This window comes from Pteropus vampyrus, unplaced genomic scaffold, assembly GCF_000151845.1.
Source record: "Pteropus vampyrus isolate Shadow unplaced genomic scaffold, Pvam_2.0 Scaffold149, whole genome shotgun sequence".
Taxonomy (NCBI): Eukaryota; Metazoa; Chordata; class Mammalia; order Chiroptera; family Pteropodidae; genus Pteropus; species Pteropus vampyrus.
The window spans coordinates 1,149,640-1,159,314 of record NW_011888930.1 but is presented as its reverse complement, the minus strand read 5'-3'; positions in this window follow the sequence as shown (position 1 = coordinate 1,159,314).

Here is a 9,675-nt window from a genome sequence, read left to right as displayed (position 1 = left end):
GTTGGATTCGTTTAGCTCTTTTCCTCAAAAGAAAGCAAGTGTCTGAAAACTCTTCAGTCCTAAAATGGAAGATAAACTTTCTTTGAATTTTAAAATACGAAAGAGTCTTAAAGTGGTACCTAAGATAATGTTTGTAGCTCACTATTTTTGTTTATTTATTCTTCCAATTTTAAGTAAGAATAAAGGAAATACATCAGACACTATCTGGGTACAAAGTTGAATTGGATGTAGACTATTTATTAAGAAGCATTACAGGTTGAATAATGAGCAAAAATGCTAGACAACAAACGAAAAGTGAAACATTAGAGAAATAGAGGCTTATCGGAATTTGAAGGAAAGGGGGATTATTTCTAGCTGAAAAAAATCCAGAAAGCCATCCTGTAGGAGGTTGTCGTCTATTTCTTCTTTCATTGTTAATTGGTATTTTGTTGTGAAAAAAATCAGTGGAGGCTAAGACAGACATGAAGAAATGCCAAAAAATAGGCATGCAGGAACATATTTTTACTTCCAAAGCTTTGCGGTGAAAGGTGAATTGGTTTGATGTGTGGTAAGAATCAGAAGCTCGACTATGGCTTAGGAAAGGCAATGTGTCAGGCCATATAATTGTAAAGCCAGTGGATGGTAATATTATGCATAACTAGATCCAAGTGCTCAATGTCATCAGTCTCACCAGGCACTTTCTGTCTCAGCCCGTTGGCTGTGCGCTCATCTATATTAGCTTTATATTCAGAGAATCTCTACACATTGGCCCTACTGGTGGCTAATTGTTCTAGGCTATAAGCAGCCAGGTAATCAATTAGGGTGGAAAAGGTGTTGGGCCTAATTTCTGAGGTTCTATTTGGCAAAGTTTGGGTTTCATTCCTATGTCTAAGACAATTACTGTGGCCAGGGGAAGGTGGTTCTTTGATTGACCAATTCTGCAGTAAGAATCCTTAAAGCCTGAGAAGGATATCAGTCCCAAGTGACCTCATAGTCTGAGAATCGAGAGAGATAGTTCACCAGGAAAAGCCGAGGTGACGTGACTAGCAGAAGGAAGACCACAGGTTGGCACAGCAAGCACGCACCATATTCTGTTACCAAGGGGAAACTCCGGGTGGTGGGAACAGAGTGGAGGGCTAAGCGTCCCGACCGTCACCCCGATCCCTGCCGTCCACTTCCTGGCACCGCACTGCTCCTTCTTTAACACTCTGGAAAGACATTTCCCCCTTTTTGAGACTAAGTCTCCAGAATAAAAACTGTTTCTTTTTCGGACATGGTGCGTGGACATCAAAACTTGGTTTTGTCACTGTTACTTTGCACCAGAAAAAAACCTGCCCCCTTCCTTCCCTCTCTCAATTCCCTTTCTTCCTTCTCCTCATTTTCTGTCTCCTAGTTTTCTTTCTCCTTTGTTTTCTCTTTATAGAACAACAACAAAACCAATGCAGAGTTATGTAAAAAAATATTACCTTTTGGTGTAAAGATAGGATCATCGAGTTTGAGTGCTACCTCAAAAAGGAAGTTGTCAAAGTGTTCCTACTACAAAAATAACAACAACAAACCATTGGCTGTGTTTGTATCCCATGCTGCCGTGTCACTTGGATCCACGTCTAGAGCTCAATCAATGTGATCTGTTTCATGGACAAAGAGTTCTGGGTTATTCTTTCACAAAGATCTTCAAATACCATCGGTTAAAACATTTATCATGGGCATTTTTGTGTCTGCATGATTTTCTTCTCTTCAACTAGATTAACTGTCCACTTATCCAAATTTAAATAAAAATAATTATCAAACTTTTTATAAATACTTTCACAACAGTCATTCTTTAGAGCCAGTCTTAAAGGTAGGCTATCTTACTTTGCTTGGCTTTCTCTTTTGTTTAGAATTACTGTTGGCAGCAAAAAATGTCAATTTCTGCATCCGTTTGTTCAGAGCCTGACTAACATCACTGAAGAAGAGAGTGAAACAGACTGTGAAAGGTCAGGTCAAAATCCATCTTGTTTCATAATGATGAAGGGCTAGGACAGCTTGGAGTGTTGTTTGCTTATTCTTTCAGATGATAGACCTGTGATATGTGTTTTCACACTAGTGTGAAAATTTGTCAAAAGCTGGATAAGAATAAATGAGATCTAGCAAAATTGACACCTGGAAAGAAAATGCGCCTCTACACTCTGGGCCATTCTTTGCATCTATGAAAATCACACAGTATAAAACCCATTTATGTCTCTGTCAAAGTATATATGAGACACCAGTTAAGCCCATAGCCTAGTTCGATGACAACAGTGCAGTTTTTAATAATGAGTCAAGATAAGCCCAATTACATTCCAATCACGTTTTTTGGAACTTATTTTCTTTCCAAAAAGTATAAGCAGTTTTTGTACATGAAATCATGCAAATATTTGAACCATAAATGGGTTTTAAATGAAGTTCGTGTTATTGTTGTGTTAATCCTTTACTGCTTTATTAAGATTTTTTGTTTGTTTTGGTTGTTCATGTTCTAGTCCTCGAATTAAATCTTGTTGTGGCTAACTTTATGTGTCAGCTTGAGTGGATCCAGATTAAACATCATTCTGGGTGTGTCTGTGCAGGTGTTTCCAGGTGAGATTAGCACGTAGATCTGTGGACTCAGTAAAGCAGATCGCCCTTCCCCGTGTGGCTGAGCATCATCTAATGCATAGAGGACCAGAAAAGAACAAAAGGCAAAAGAATGGGGACTTGCTCCTTTCTTCTTGCCTCACTGGCTGAACTAGGACATTTCATCTCATCTTTTCCTGACCTCATACTGCAATGTACATCAAAAGCCTCCCTGGTTCTCAGGCCTTTGGTGTCTGACTGAATCAGACCACTGCCTTTCCTGGGTACCCAGCTTGCAGGTGGCAGACCATGAGGCTTCCCAGGCTTCATAATTACATGGGCCACTTCCTCATAATAAATCAGTCTCTCTCTCAATCTCACTCTATATTAATATCTATCTATCTATCTATCTATCTATCTATCTATCTATCTATCTATCATCTATCAATCATCTATCTATATTTCATCTATCCAGTTGACCCATGAACAATGCAAGTGTTGGGACACCACCCTCCAAGCAGTCAAAAATCCATGTATAACTTTTGAGTCCCCCAAAAGCGTAACTACAGTCATCCCTGAGGGGACTGGTATTAGGACCCCCTGCAGATACTGAAATCCAAAGATGCTCAGGTCCCTTATATGGCATAGAAGAATGCATACAGTGGGCGTCCACATCCGTGGATTCCCAACCACAAATAGAAAATACCATTTTTGATCTGCAGTCGGTTGATTCCACAGATGCAAAACCCAGAAATACATACCACGGGTCAACTGTGTCTTAATTGAAAAAACATCTGTGTGTAAGTGGACCCGTGCAGTTCAAGATCATGTTGTTCAAGGGTCAATCATACATATATATTTATTGATTCTTTTTCTCTGGAGAACCCTGACTATTACAAACCCTATATAACAATTTTCTACAAAGTTTGTTTCCTGAACTCTGGGGTCTGAAGGCAACTATTAAATTCTCTCTCTCTCAAAAAAAAAAAAAAAAAAAAGGTTACTATTGTCTAATAAATTTAAGAAACATCAGGCATTATAAGAGAAAGAGGCTTCTTTAATTAGTTATTTTTTGGAGCCTTTACTAAATTAAGATGCATGAGGACTCTCATAGAGGGTTAATCACAGAGGCAGCATTTCCCTAATTTTATCACCAAAGTTTTGGTAATGAACATCATACAGGTCTATTTTTCCTTAGGACACGTTGTGGAAAAAGGCCTTTGCAAGGCCTTCAAGAATTGGGGGACCAGGAATTATTGATGGCAACAGGCTTGTTTCCTTTTAGCTGATACATTTGGATTCTCCAGTGAGGAGATAAATTCTGAAGCTCCAAATACATCTACTCCATTTTCTTGTTTACTACCAGCTCAAAGTTCAATATAAAAAAAAAGTCATCAAAATACCATACTCTAATAGCTAGAGTAGTTTAGAAAAAGTCTTGTAAAATCATACACACTTTAAAAAGTTCGAAGTAGCCAAGAATTTTCAAGGAGAAAGAAGTTTTCAAAAATACCTATAAATTTTAGAAACAATATACTTTAATTATTTGCAACTTATTTGAAAGCATGAAGGTGATATCCGCAGTAACACTGTGTTCTCTATAATATGTTCTGAAGAATTTCACAATGACTTATGCAAAGAGCAGAAATGACAGCATTTAAGTTTCTATTCCCACTAACAATATGTGTGGAGAGAATGCCCTGACACTGTGAACTTCTAATGATTTTTTGAAATAAATCAGGTAAAGATTCTGCATTTTCCCACTGAAATTTCCCCAAAGAATATTTACCAGATAATTTTAGTTCGATTTTTTCTTGAAGAGAATTTCTCTGTGAATGATCTTGGCATCTTTGCAAAAAGAGGCCTTGCTGACATAGTTATACATTCTGGGAATTTTACTTTACATTTCATTTATTCATATATTCATTATTCATATATATATTCACATACATATATACATATATACACATATACATGAATGGCAGTTTTATCAGTGTAACTTTTTTTGAGCTCAAAAATAATCATTTCTGTCAACTAGTGCCAGCATAATTTCCTCATCCTCCTATGAGCTGAAGATATCTGAATCGCAAAACAGGCATTTACAATCTTCTTGTGGCCTTAGAAGTACATTTTAAAAAGTTTTAAATAAATATAAAATTATATTTTTTAAAAGCTTCAAGTCAATCGATTGTATATGAAAGACAAAAAACAACAACAACAAAACAAAACCAAACTTCTCTTATCCTCAATATCCCAGTCTTCACTGAGGCCTTCTCTTGGATCACAGCAGGCTGAGAGGAAGAGAGCCTTGCCTGAGCCATACAGCCTGCCAACACGAGCAGATATATCATTTGGGGCATGGTTTGTACAACTGTTCAGTTCCTTGAATTACTATAGTAACTGCGGATCATGTAACCTTTATTTCAGCAGAAGTGAGAGAAAAAGTCACAGCTTCTTTCTCTCTAGATGACCATTTTGCCTTCTAAATCTAGGCTTTATTTCATCCCTTTTTAGTTCCTCTCTGACCATCCACACTCACTACTGTATAACCACTTTTATTCTTTGGTTCTTCAAAGTATGATGGGTTAATGAAAAGAGAAGTCTTGGAGTCGAATGGATCTGAATTTGAATTTGGATTGCAACTCCTATTAGTTAGCTGATCTTAAAAATGAACTTAGACTTAGTTTCTTCAATGAAAGAATAATAACAATCTCATAAGGTTGATGGAAGTATCAAATGAAATAAATATCTATTAAAACTCTGGTATGTAATTGACATTCCATAAATATCAGGTCCCTAAGAAAAATTCTCTCTTTCTGTTCAGATTCTATACACTTTTCTATATCTTCTACTCCCAGGAAAAGCAGCAGACTAAAAACTATTTGCTGGTCATTGGACTCTTCAATACAATAAAATAACTAGGAATTAATTTATTAAGCAAGTATTTATTATGCAATCCATGTGCATCAGATTGCGCTGAGGGTGGTATAAGGGAGTTCTACCCTAGGAGAAGCATTACGTCTATTTAGGTTCATAAGAAATTAAACCATAAAGTATTAACTCAAAATTATACAAATTAATTACAAAAATGAGTGCTATAAGTGCTATGAATTTTTTTTTTAACTAGATATCTTAGTGTACAAATGTTTGGCGGAGGCATTTTGGAACCAGCTGAAATCTAACCATCTACAAAAGGATGCTTATGATAAAATGATCCCATAAGACTAGTTCCATTTCCTGTTTCAAGCTTGATATTTTGAAGTATTCTATGTTTGATATTCTGAATATTTTCTTCATTTTCTCTTGTGACAAAAATCAAAAGATTAGTTCTCAGAGGTAAGAAGGCTTTTAATTCTATGGGAAAATAATAACCACTTTAAACATAAAATATAAGATTGTTTTAAAAATTGTTTATCAAAATTATAAAAAAAGGCAAGAGGCTATTCTATTTAGACATATAACAACTTTTTCGGGTAATTTTATTTTAAAATGAAGGCATTTAATAATAGTTTTTAAAGTACCATGTTTCAATGTTATAATTTCATTTTTCTGAAGTATTAACTCATTCATCCACTTATAAATATTAGGAAGTGTCTTCACAAATTAGAGGTGGTCTCATGACCTCCTGGAGCCTATGGTTTAGTGAGGGAGATAGATATTTAAATACAAATATGTAATTAAATAAATAAATACAAGTTTTAATGAATGATAATATAACAATGGGTATTGTATGAGAGCGAGCAAAAAGAGGGACTGAATTTAGAATTTCGATTTGGGAAGGGATGCGGGAGGCCTCTCAGAAGTAACTGGTAAACTGAAACCTAAGGAATGAGTAGGAAGGAGTTAGCTAGGAAGAATAGGGGGAAAGAATTCAGGCACAGGTAACAGCATGTACGAAGTCTCTAAAATAACAAAGAGCTTAGTGCAATGTTTGAAGACATTTAAAAAAGATGACTTAGCTGACATAGAAACGGTGGAGATCATCGGGGTAATGATCTTGAAGAAGGTCTAAGAGAGCATGGCAAGGGGTTTGGATATTATGTTAAGTAAAAAAGGAAGCCATTGAAAGTTAAAAGTTACCTTTATATAGTGATTGTTATATACTAGCATGCAATAAATATGACATACTAAGTAGCATACTGTGATTCTCAACAATTACAAATAAATGGTGATTCCTTATTATATCATCATCATGAAAATGAAATAAATATGATAATTCAAATCTAAGAGAAATTTCTTGTAATTTTGTAATTTTGTACCGCTATTCCTGAGCTTCTCAATTCCACATATTAACATGACCGATTATGACAGTTAAAATTTAACCTTAAGGAACTAGTTCTTAGAGATTCCAGCATCCTGAAGTCTCAATGCCATAAAGATGCCAGGATTTCTGAGTAAGTAAAAAAATTCATTTCTTTAAATGGCAACACTTAAAATACATTGGGGGTAGATTTCTTAGAATTCAAAAATTTGAATACTGTCATTTTCAACAACATATGTTTTTAAAACATATACTGTGATTTAGGTACTTGAGCCATAAAAGCATACAAAAAACAGCCCTGGAGGAGTTTAGAATCTGAAGGATCAAGTTTAAAACGCATATGAAAACAAAGGGACAGATATTGGGCATATTGCAGGAATTCAGACAGTGAGTTCCCAACAAGAATGGAAACAATCTGAAATTCCTTTCTATAGACAGTTAAACTTAGGCTTAGAATTGAGGGGGCAGTCCTTTCAAACAGTACACTCAGAATGTCCCTAAATACACATGATGTTATTTCACCGTAAGATATTAAAATATTGGTGCCAAATGCACTATTCAGAGAAATCGAATTCTCCTTCCTACATTCTTCATGAGTGAAAAAATCTACAGTGAAGAAATTCACCCAGATCTGGTTAACTAATTCAATGGAATTCCACATGAAGTAAAAGCATCGGCAAATATGAGATCTATTTTGGACCCAATCTGAGCATTAATAAAGGCAATCTTCCAAAATACTACTTCTTTTTAAGGGAGATAGTGATGATAATACTTCATAAAATCCTAGTGTTGTGTTTGTAGCCACATAATCATTTATCAGGTTTGATTTTGTTTCAGTTCTATATGACTACTGTTAAATTTAATAGAAGTTTGCTCTTAATCTCCTAGATAGTAAACTTATACATTTATGTTACCTCGAGTTTAATTTTAACTTTCATTCTTAGTTTGTTCCATATAAACAAGTATACCTTTAATTTTTCCAAGATTACTTTTTCAAGTTTCAAGAGGAGTCTCCCTACCCAGGATTTGTGACTAAAATGGCATCCCCTTTATTCATTCCCTACAGCATTTGCTCAGACAAATCTGGGGAGAAAATATTGTCTACTGAAGAAAGTATAAAATGGACTATAGGAAACGTTTAACTGACTTTGTAAGAAACAAACTCAGAGATTATGAGTCAATCTATTTTCATTCAATATTTAAAATGAAATGAATAGACTTAATTTTTTAAAGAGCTTCTTAGGTTTACATAAAAAGTGAGCGGAAAGTACAGAGGATTCCCGCATACATTCTCATCTCTTCCCTCCCACATAGCTTCCTCTTACGAACTTCTCACATTAGTGGTATATATTCCTTACAATCGATGAGTCAATACCGTAACATTATTATGAACTAAAGGCCACAGGTTGTGTTTATTCTTTGAGTTCTGACAAATATATAGTGACATGTATCCACTATTACAATATCATACAGAACAGTTTCTCTGCCCTAAACATCTCCTGTGTTCCATCTATTTATCTCTCCCTCCTTTCCTCAAACTCGTGGCAACCACTAATCTTTTTAACTGTCTCCATAGTTTTAACTTTTCCAGAATGTCGTGTAATTGGCATTGTATAGTACGTCAATCTTTTAGATTGATTTCTTTCATTTAGCAATATGCATTTAAGTTTCCTCCATGTTTTTTCATTGCTCAATAGCTCAGTTCCTTGTACAAGTAAATAATACTCCATTTTATGAAAACACCACAGTTTGTTTATCCATTCACCTACTTAAAGGCATCTTAATTGCTTACAAGTTTTAGCAATTCTGAATAAAACTGCTGTAAATGTTTATGTTCAGGTTTTTGTACAGACAATATATATGGCATATACTACTGGCACACAGTAGGTTCTCTGTAAGTGCTAGCTGTTATTGCAATTCGGCTCACAACTAATTATTATTTCACATCCATGTATCAAGAAACTGTAAGGAAACCATTATTTGGAGCCAAATGAACTTTGGGTTCAGGCAGAGACTGCTACATCTTCAATAAAATTATTTTTTCTCTTCTTCCTAGGAACACAGCGAATGTACATTACATAGTCTCCTTTGAAATCAGCTATGGACAATTGCTTGAATTTTAGCCAGTGGAATATGAGAATTGATGATTGAGGCTTGCCTCATAGAAACCCCCTCCACGTGTGCCCCCGTGGTCTTTTCTCTTCATGGCTAACAGAGATGGTAACCACCAAAGCAATCTTGAAACCCTTGAAAATGGCAGGGCAGGTGTCAGCGTAAGCCCCAAGTGACTGTGTGCAGAAATCATCCCACCAACCAGAACACCTGAGCTGGGCTGTTATATGAGCAACAAAAAAACTTCTATCGTCCTTGAGCTAATACAAATTTTTGAGACAAATTTGTTGTAGCTGCTTATATCGCTCTAATATACTGGTTAATTGCATTGTCACCACCAAGAAAAATTTATTGTCATTTTCTAAAAAGGTACAAAATCAAAATAAATTAATATACCTGAAACCTACATATTATTTGACTTGATGTCTCACAGAATATCAGTTTAGAGGACAATATGATTAAGCATATGATGATTAAACATTAATGGTAAACATGACTATTTTTATTTTTGTTTGCCTTTCAGTTTTGGTTATATATCAAATTTTAAATGATATCTATCATAGTGATTTTGTATTCTAGTTTTGCCATTTAACATTACCCATATTCATATTCATATAAATGATATATATATCATTTAAATAAGTATATAATATTTCATTTAATTGATATACCACAATTTTCTTAACCATTCTATTATTTTTATAAGTTAGGTAGTTTCTAGGTTTTATAATCAATATCATGATACAATAAAC